The sequence below is a fragment of the Vicugna pacos genome, chromosome 1, assembly GCF_048564905.1.
Source record: "Vicugna pacos chromosome 1, VicPac4, whole genome shotgun sequence".
Taxonomy (NCBI): domain Eukaryota; kingdom Metazoa; phylum Chordata; class Mammalia; order Artiodactyla; family Camelidae; genus Vicugna; species Vicugna pacos.
In genome coordinates this window covers 53,137,989-53,148,635 of record NC_132987.1, presented here as the reverse complement: position 1 = coordinate 53,148,635, position 10,647 = coordinate 53,137,989, and the positions used below count along the sequence as shown (strand labels likewise).

Genomic DNA, 10,647 nt, shown 5'->3' with positions numbered 1-10,647 from the left:
ATTTGGAATTTGTTGAGAATATTAGACTAAGAGTAATAATTTTCTGGTGAAAATCATCTATGTACTTACTATATTTTTGCCTACTAGACTTAATCAGTGTCTGATAGAGATGTGTTAAAATCTCCCCTTGTGGGATTTTTTTCATTTCTCTTTGTAATTCTATCAGTTTTTGGTGTACTGTTAAGAGCACAGAGGCCCATGACTGTTGTATCTGCTTAGTAGAGTGGTTTTTTTTTATTGTGTAAAGTTCTTTTATTTCTCTCTTAGTAATGCTCTTCACCTTGATTTTGTCTGTTATTAGCATGGCTACACCAGCTTTCTTTTGGATAATACTGACACAGTACATATTTGTTCATCGTTTAGTTTCAACCTCTATGTTTGGTTCTATTTTAGATATGTGTCTTTTTTTTTAAGATATTTGAAATACAACTTTAATCTGATTCTAAACAAAAAGGAATGGGAATGACAGTAACAAACAAGATTTCACCACTGAATATTGTGATGTGTCTGTAGCAGTCTTATATTTGAAATTCAGGGAGGAAACAACTGCATTCCAAAACAGCTAAATATGTAGGTCCCAAAAAATGAAGGTTTTTTTTTTCAACTGCCACATTCGCTCCAAAGCCCATTCATCTCCTTCAGCATCCCAAAGATTAAGCACATATTCTGCTTAGCTATATAATAAAGCGGCAAACACGCTGCACCACAGACATCACAAGACAGTTGCCTGTAAAACTAGACTCTGACACTGGGCTCTAGCTTCACTTTCTCACAGGTCATCATCTTCATCCAGGAGAGCAGTTGCCTGTGCAATGTCTAGAGCATGCTCATACTGCGCAGCCAGGGCTGGGTCCATGACCACCTCAGGCGGGGCCAGAGTAGGCACGGGGGTGAACTCCAAGTTCGGGTCTCCAATCAGTTTTCTAGCAAGCTGGAGGAAGGGCTTTTCAAAGTTGTAGTTACTTTTGGCAGAAATATCATAGTACTGAAGATTCTTCTTTCAGTGAAAGACAGTTGATTTTGCCTTAACTTTTCTGTCCTTAATATCCACTTTGTTGCCACACAACACAATGGGAATGTTTTCACACACTCACACCAGGTCTCTATGCCAGTTCAGCACATTCTTGTAACTCTCAACGTTACATCAAACATTATAATGGCACACTGAGCTTGGATATAATAGCCGTCTCTCAGTCCACCAAATTTCTTCTGACCAGCTGTGTCCCATATGTTGAATTTAATAGGCCCTCTGTTGGTATGAAATACAAGGGGATGGACCTTAACACCCGAGATAGCTACATACTTCTCACATTCACCAGTCAGATGACGTTTCACGAATATAGTTTTTCCAGTACCACCATCTCCCACCAATACAAGTTTGAACTGAATTTGAGGTTCTCCTTGGGCAGCCATCATGATGTTACTTCCAGAAGCGTCTCCACACCTGTCGGACTCTAGATGTGTCTTATAAGCAGCCTATGTTTGGTTCATCTGCTTTTATCCATTCTGATCATCTCAGCATTTCACTGGCCAACCTAATCTGTTTATATAAATAGTGTTACTTAAACATTTTAACTTATTGACATCATTTCATTTCGTTTCTGTTTAACAACCATTCCTCTTTTTCTCTTTGAAAAATCTTTGCTGTTTTCTATTGGATTGATAAAATTTTTATAGTCTATTATTTTCCCTCTGTTGGTTCAGAAGCTATATATTATATTTTAATTATTCAGCTCATCCTTAATTCTTAATTTTTATATCTAATCATGATTAATCTTAACAAATCTAAAGTTGTTCCATTTTCTTCTTTTCCTTCACATAGACCAAGGACATTGTCACACTTTACCTGATCATTAAACAAATTCTCAATCTCTTGTCATTGTAGCACTGCTGTCCTATAGAAATAAAAAACAATCCATGTATGAAATTTTATATTTCTAGCAGTCACATTTTATTTTTTAACATTTTTTATTGAGTTATAATCATTTTACAATGTTGTGTCAAATTCCAGTGTAGAGCACAGTTTTTCAGTTATGCATGAACATATATATATTCATTGTCACATTTTTTTCTCTGTGAGCTACCATAAGATCTTGTATATATTTCCCTGTGTCTAGTAGTCACATTTTAAATAGTAAAAGAGTGAGGCTTAAGTTAATAATATATCTTATTTAATCCAATATATCTAAAATATTGTCATTTCAATATGTAATCAATAATTTAAATTACTAATGAGATATTTTGTGGTCTTTTATGCATTCTAAGCCCCAGAAATCCAATGTGCATTGCACTGTAATACAACTCTCATTATTGACTAGCCACACTTCAAGTGCTCAATGGCCATATATGGCTAATAGCTACCATATTGAACTATGAAGGTCTAGGGTTTTAGTTTTGCCTGTTGTTTAGGGGAAAAAAAAGAAAGTTGCAGATTTCCAGTAACCTAACTCCTTCCCAAATCTTTATTTTAGAACTGTCTAAAATGATTTTTTTAAACACTGAATCACAGAAGTAAGGAGGCAAAAGGACATCAACAAAATTTGGAAGCTGAAAAGCAGATGGACAAGGAATGGCAGATCCAATATATCTGAATAAGCTGACACCAAAGCCGACTCTACAGGAAATGCAAGAGCAAACTGACACAGTGTGTGCAACCCTGAAAGGTCATAGAAAATTAGGGCACCAGGTATCCCTGAGACTAGGGATGTGGGTGGGGCTAATTGGGATGATTGATTTAAAATCTGTATGAGAAGGATTATCCCTGTGGGCTCCTGGAACATGGCAGGCAGGCTCACACCTCACAGTCAGCAGATTAGAAGATTCCTCTCTGGGGAAGCTGGCCAGTCCTAGAGAAAAGACTTACATATACTGACATTGTGGGCCCATGAGAAAATGGTCCAGCCAGACGATCCTACAGTGAAATCCCCCAGGGCCAGCGACACCCACAGCCACAGAGCTTCCAGTCAGCTTTTTATGCTTTCTCCTAAACATTAACAAGCAAGGATTACCAAACATTTGAGCTTCCCATGTGAAGAAACAAAAATAAACAAGTAAATAAAGAGGAATTTTGAAGGGGGAAAAAACACTTTGAGAACAGGGTAAAAAACTGCTTTAAAAATCTGTAATTAATATCCTCAGAGAGAAAGGCAGTGATGTGTGGATAATAAAAATATGAGAAAATAAATGAAAATTTTAGAAGGAGATTTAGAAATAAAGCCAAGGAATCTGAAGGTAATAGAATGAGAGAGAGACAGATTAAAAATAGAAGTAAAATCTCCAAAACTGTAAAATATATGAATTTTGGTTGTCAAAAGAAAGAAAGAGAAGAAAGGAGCACCTTTAAATGATCGATCCAGAAGTTCCAACATCCAAATAATAGGAAACCTACAAAGAGAAAATGGAGAGAGAAAAGTACCCAAAATATAATTCAAGAAAAACTTCAGAGAGAAAAAGACACAAGTTTTTAGAGTAAGAGCGTCTCCACATTATCAGGACAATTAATTTCTTTTTAGCACCTCAAGAAAGAAAGAGAGAAAGAAAGACAATTAATTTTTAAAAGATCCCACCAAAATGTGTAATCATTAAATATCAGAACAACAGGGATAAAGAAAAAGCCTAAAATTTTTCCAGGAGCAAAGAAAGTCCTTACACAGGATCTGGAATAAAAACATCAACGGACTTCGAAGCAGTAACAATGGAAGCTAAAAGATAATGGAGCCGTGCCTTCAAATTCTAAGAGGAAAATATTTCTGGCCCAGAATCACATGTACAGCCTGACCATCACTCAGACGTGATGGTCGAACAGACATTTTCAGAGATGAAAGTTCACCCGTACACAGGAAGCCTCTGGAGACTATAATCCATCAAAATGAGGGACTAAATCAAGAAAAAAGAAGACACAAGACACAGGATACATCCTCAGAGGGAAAGAGAAGTGATGACCCAGCAAGACAGCTGTACAGGAGGCACAGCCACCATGGACAGAAACAGGAGGACCAATGGTTCTAAGAGGAGATGTCCCCAAGAAAAAGATGAAGTTGATAGATTACCTAGCATGTTCAGACATATTGAGAGGAGACCAGCCACTCATAGGAATAGAAATCTAATCAAACAAAAAGATAGACTATCTTTTTTAATGGCAGTACTGGGGATCAAACCCAGGACCTCACACATGCTAAGAACATGCTCTACCACCAAGCTATACCCCCACGCCCCCCAGACTATTATTTTCACCAGGGGAAGCAAAAAGTGATACAAGAACGGAAAGGTAATCATAGCACAACACAAAGTTTAGCTGTGAAAAGTACTAATATAGTAATACTAATATGAGCATTGAATAACTAGAAAGTATGATGTAATTACTTTGAAAGGGAAGGGGGGAGAACTGGGGAGGGAGAAAAATAATGTCATCTTCCATAATAGGAGATCAATCCATGTTACCTAATGAAAAAATAAGAAAAATATAAATGAGATATATAGAAACATAGAGGCAAAAAAAAAAACACAACAAAATACTAGCTAAAGGGAGTTGAAAGTGTTTGCCTTTAGGGGTTGGGAACTGAGGTGGGGTAGGAGTGGACAAGGGGTTGCAATTATTCATTAAAAGTTATATAGGCACACATAGGTGATATCATGGTCTTGGTTCCAGACCACCACAGTAATGTGAATATTGCAATAAAGCAAGTTACATGAATTTTTTGGTTTCCCAGTGCACATAAATTTATGCTTACACTCTACTGTAGTCTTTTAAGTGTGCAATAGCATTATGTCCAAAAAAATGTACATACCTTAATTTAAAAATACTTTATTGCTCAAAAATGCTAACCATCATCTGAGCTTTCAACAAGTTATTTTTTTTCAGTAGTAACATCAAAGATCACTAATCACAGATCACCATAATGAATATAACAATAATAAAAAAAAAAAGCTTAAATTATTGCTAGCATCACCAAAATGTGACACAGAGACATGAAGTGAGAAAATGCTGTTGGAAAAATGGCACGAATAGACTTGCTCAATGCAGGATTGCCACAAACCTTCAATTTGCAAAACACACAGTATCTGTGAAGCACAATAAAGCAAAATGCAGTAAAACAAGGTAACCCTGTATTAATTATCTACTGTTGTACAACAAATCCCCCTAAGCTAATCAGCTTAAAATAACAATGAACATTTGTTATCTCATTTAGTATCTGGTGAGTCATAAATTCAGTTTAGTTGAGTGGTTCTGGCTCAGAATCTCTCACTAGCTTGCTGTCAATATCCCTGCCAGGGCCATAATCATCCGAAAGCTTGACTGAGGCTGGAGGACCCCTCTCCAAAGCGGCCCACGAACACACCTGGCAGTTAGCATTGGTTGTTAGCATGAGGCCTCAGTTCCCTGCCACACAGAACTTTCCTTGGGGCTGTTTGAGTGTACTCACCACAGGGTATTTTCCTTCCCCAAGAGCAAGTGAGCCTAGAGAAAACCATGTGGAAGATGTGGCAGCTGCAATGTCTTTCATCTTTTAACCTCAGATGTCACACACCATTATGTTCTGCAATATCCTCTTGGTCACACAGGTCAGCCCTATTAAGTGTGGGAGGGTACAACACCAGGGCATGACCAGGAGGCAAGAGTCATCGGGGGCCATCCTTAGAACTTCTGAAAATTAAGCGACTTTTAAAAATATGTGTATGTATATCTTTAACAAAAATACGAATTTTAAAAATTTTGTTTATAGTCAATGCTCATTTAGATGTATCAACATATCTTTATCAATTTTTGTAGTTGACACTGTCTTTTTTATACTGTCCTCTTTCCTTATGGTTCACTTTTTCTTCTTGAAGTACGCCCTATAATAATTCTTTCAGTGAGAGTCTGCACTTCGTATTATGGATATGCCCCTTTTCTTTTAACTGTAAGTTATCTGGGTATAAAAGTCCAGTCGGCACTTGGGAGCTACTACTCCAACATCTCTGGCCTTGGCTTTTGCTGAGGCCGGAAGTTCCTTTGCGAGAAATCTGTCTTTTTCCCCTTACATTTGATGTTCTGTAATTTCTCCCCAAATTTTCTCTGCTACTACTTCCTCATGTATTACTTCTCTGGTGCCATTTATTTTCTTCTTCCAAAACTCCCATTGGACATACAGTGTCTTTCAAACAAGCTATCCTTCATGTCTCATAACTGCTTTTCTATTTTCTAATCTTTGTCTTTATGTACCATATCAGTGTTAACGTCTAGGTAATGTCTTTTAATTCACCAAGTCTCTCTGTATCTAGTCTACAGTCTACTCTGTCTCTTATGTTTTTTAATGGTCAAAGTTTTTGTTTCCAAGATCTCTGATTCTTTTTATATCTCCTTGTTCTCATTTCATTTCTATCTGCCTCTGTTCATTTCTTGTTAATGTTAAGCCTTCATTTGCCTTTTTTAGGCATCCTAAACCTTATTTTTAATTCTTCATAAGATTTTCACAAAATTAAATTAATCTGGAATGAATTCATATTCCAAGTGTTGATTCTGTTAACTGTTTTTCTTACCACAAAGTATTTTTCGTGTATTTTGGTTCAACTCTCAGTGAGTTGGAGAATTTTTTATTTTTGTTTTTACATCTATTTTTCACTCTGTCTCTGTCCTGAGCTGAGACCCCCAGGCCCACTTGAAAACCCGGTCCTAGAATAGCACGGCAGGGCTCCCATTCTTCTGTGGTATGAGGACATCACAGATCCAGGCATGTAGCCAGAGGGTGGCTTGGCTCAGCTCCTAGTCAAGAGTCTGTCTTCATCTTCCCACATTTCAAGCCCCAGGCTGTACATGGACAGCTGGCTTTTTTTCCCCTTGCCTCTTTTCACAAGCAGAGGGAGCCTCACCGCATCCCTGGCTTCAAGGGTCCTGGCTGTTGTCCCCTGTCTTACACAGAGCATGTTAGCTCTTTAGCTTGTACCCAGGAGCTATGCCTCTGGCCGCTACTGCTGCTTCTAGACCCGAGGCCACAAGGCCCTCAGCCCCACTCATCATGTTGCATTTCTGATCTGCTTCTGGTACACAGAGATATCTATCTTGGTTTGTGGCCCAGCTATGTGCCTTTGTTTATCATTTTCTTATTTTGTTTATTACTGCTGTGTGTTTGGAACACAGGGCATAGGCCACAGCATGAACTCACTATGCCATCTTGGCTGAAGTTAAGAACAGAATTGTGTGGTTGCCATACCTATAGAGAAGTCCCATGTTTCTTTTTATTAAACGTAAAAAGGAGAGATCGTTTTATAAACACTCAGCAGGCTTTTATGCATGGGCTTTGCTATGAATACTATCTATGGTTCTGGTGGAACACGTTCCTTCCTCAGGATAAAGGAGGTAGATAGAGTCCGTATGTTTTCAAGTCATTCACATGTCCACTCCACACACACAGTCTGCGAGTTGTTCTTTGAAAGGAGAGACCACAGGATGCGGACGAAGCTTCATCAGCATCCACTCTTCTCTCCTAACGGCACAACCGAGCCCGAGGTGTGGCCCAGAGACCGCGAGCCACGGTGGGATACCGACGTATACCTCCCCCTAGCGGCCACCAGAGGAAGCTGCGGCGCCCACAGCTAAGGAAATGCCCACAGGAGTTAAGGTTTTCCATGCACATTCAATCCCGGCTGAGCTTGGGACCTGTGGAAATGCCACAGGCAGCTGAAAGGGCCCCAGGGTGGAATTCTCTCTACTGTCTCTCTTGCTGTACCAGAACGTAGCCGACCCTATTTGGGCCAGTTCTGTCTGCCTGGCACTTCGAAGCTTCAGAACCTTGACTCTAGGGACCACTTGGTCCACAGAGAGTTATTTGAATGGGTTTCTTAACTCATATCCAGAGGATCCCCACCTCCGTCGAGGCCACACAGAGGGTTGTGGGAAGGCAGTCTGTGCAGGGGTACAGAACATGGGTTTGGGGATTAGCTAGACCTGGGTCTGAATCCCACCGCCGTCACTCACTAGCTGTGTGTCTCTGAGCAAGTTACTTAACCTCTCTGTGCCTCTACTTCTTCGTTTATAAATAAGGATAATACTTTCCTACTTCAATGGGTTGCTGTGAGAATAGAACCAGGTAGTCAGATAAGTTCCATCTCCCCTATATGTGGTTCTTATTTTGAAGGTGCCTGGGCTCTTATAGCCCTTTGCTATCTTACAAGCTTCAATCAGCCTTTTCCGGGCTTTGGGTTTCCATGATGGGGGGATTTTTCTTGAGGAGGAATCAGACCCAGATGGAGTCCACACTGCAGAGGCCGCATGTGAGGGCCAAAGTCCTCCAGCCTAAAACTGTCCCTGAGAATCACAAACTCACAAACATACCCTCTGGCTGCTGGTGCCTGGGTGGTTTCTGTTTAACTATTTCCCACTCAGTGGCCTGCAGTCACACTCTCAGAGAACACATGCATGCCAGAGGTGCAATTCAAGCACAGCCACGCTGGGCGTTCAGCTGGTCAGTACCTGCTCTGTGCTTGGAACTAGGGTTCTGAGGGGAAGGGGATCTCTGCCCTCAGGGCGTTCACAGCAGGGCAGGAAGGCTGTCCACAAAGGCAGGACTCTTTGATGACTGCTGTAAAGAGAGGTGCGCAGGAGCACAGATCAGGGTCAGCCCAGGATCATCAGGGACTGCTGCCCAGAAGAGAGGCTGCTGGCTGGGCCCTTGAATGTGGAGTAAGAGTGTGCTGAGGACAAACTTCATCAATTCATTCAATGCTTTTTTGCTCAACACCTGCCGCCCTCTCCCCCAGCATCTGTTCTCTGCTCTAGGGACCCCATAATGCTAAAGAGAACAGCAGGCCCTGCCATCCAGGTCTTGGCCCGGCACTCACAGAGAGGTTGTGATATAAACAATTCCACAGAACATCGACCTCAGACAAGGCCACTCTGTGACCGTGATGGATCCAGGTAGAAATAAGCCCAAACCCTGAAAGTCCTTTCTGACACCCCCGCACCGAGACCTCGCAGCTCCCCATGGTGTGCGTTCTCCTCCACTGCAATGAGCAATAAATCCAACATGCTCCACTCAGGTGGGATCTTCGTGCTCTTTGGGTGGAGGGTGTTACAGTGATGACCAGGAGGTGGGATTTGAGTGGAGACAATGAATGAGGAACAAGCCATGTGGAGACATGGGGGAAGAATGTTCCAGGCAGATAGAGTAGCCAATGCAAAGGCTCTGAGGTGAGATGTCAAGCATGTTTGAAAAATAGTAAGTAGGTCGACCTAGCTAGAGTAGAAAAGTCAGAGGCGGTAAAGCCCTGTGCTTGCCCAGCATCGAGTCCAAAGAGAGAGCCCAGAGCCAGCAACAGAGACATCAATGGTTTAATGGATGGGGGTGCTTACACGTCTGAAGCAAGGTCCTGGAGCGACACCCCACCATGCATATGGCAAACAGCAGGAAATTTTCAGGGATTTTATTCAGTTTTTAAGTAGCCAATTCAGTTTCAACAAATGCCAGTAATAGACAGTAATGCATATTCACCCACATGCACATACCTCACTTTCAGAGGAACATCAATCAGCATTCAGCTCAGCCTCTGTGGCCTTTCTTAATGTAAAAAGAAACGACCAGCCCACAACTGTGGCCACCGCCTTATTGGCTAACTTCTTTTTTCCCACTGTAATGGTGGCCAATATTTCCTCAACTTTAGGGGTGTCTGTGAATTCTCCGTACTCTCTTGTCAGCCCCCATTCATCAAGGACAGTCACCACAGGACCCCACACTAGTGGACGGCCACCCGGGGATCTTCTCCACCTCTTTTGAAATCACCCCTGGAATTTCTGAAATCGAGTGCCCGTAGAACTGAGCTCCTCTGTCAAGTTTACAATTTACCTCTCTATCCAAAACGTTATCCCCTTTCTTCTCCAACACGTGTTCTCCTCAAGATTGAGGAGTAGCAAAGAAAAGGAGGGGTGAAAGTGAACAGGACCCTGTGGGGCCCTCCTGGGCACAAAAGCCTTTCAGTGCCCCCTGTTTCTTATTTGCAGGAAAAAAGTTTCAGCCTCCTAGGCCTTTCTGAACACCAAAGAGCAGATTCGAAAAGTTGCTAATCAGGGAAGGGAGGGAATGCAGAAACAGTCAAGAAACTACAGTGCAGCGATTAAAGTAGTGTCCTGGTTCCTCCTCAACGAGTATAGGGTACCAATATCTTTGAGTTCTTCTGCAGGAACTAAGGCCCCCGCCCAGATGGAGGATGGTAACTTCAGGCTGCGCAGAGGATTCCTGGAGTACCACCCTGTACCTTACCACCAACCAATCAGAATAATAAATAAATAATTACCTGCATCCCTCACCCCAAATTTTGCCTATAAAAACTTCTTTCTGAAAACTATTGGAAAGTTCTGTCTTTTGAGCACGAGTCCCGTTCTCCTTGTTCAGCTCTGCAATAAATCTTTCTCTGCTCCAAACTCTGACATTTCGGTTTGTTTGGCCTCACTGTGCATTGGGCACATGAACTTGTGTTGGGTAACACTTTTGGGCCCCACATGTTATTGGACAGCCTACAACTTTCCACTCCCCATCCTTATTTCCTGACATCTTGGCACTCACAGGAGTTTCCTTGGTCTCCTGGCTGCTCTGCCAATTGTTGGGCTGCATCCTGCAGCCTACAAGCCCTGTGCTTGCCAAGCTTCAAGACCGAAGAATGAGCCCGGAGTGGGCA

The 10,647-nt window shown here is 41.6% G+C and overlaps 1 pseudogene; it reads right to left on the bottom strand.

Moving 5' to 3' along the window:
• Positions 1–769: 769 nt before the first annotated feature.
• LOC102536875 (GTP-binding nuclear protein Ran-like) lies at positions 770–1,427 on the bottom strand (annotated as a pseudogene).
• Positions 1,428–10,647: the final 9,220 nt, after the last annotated feature.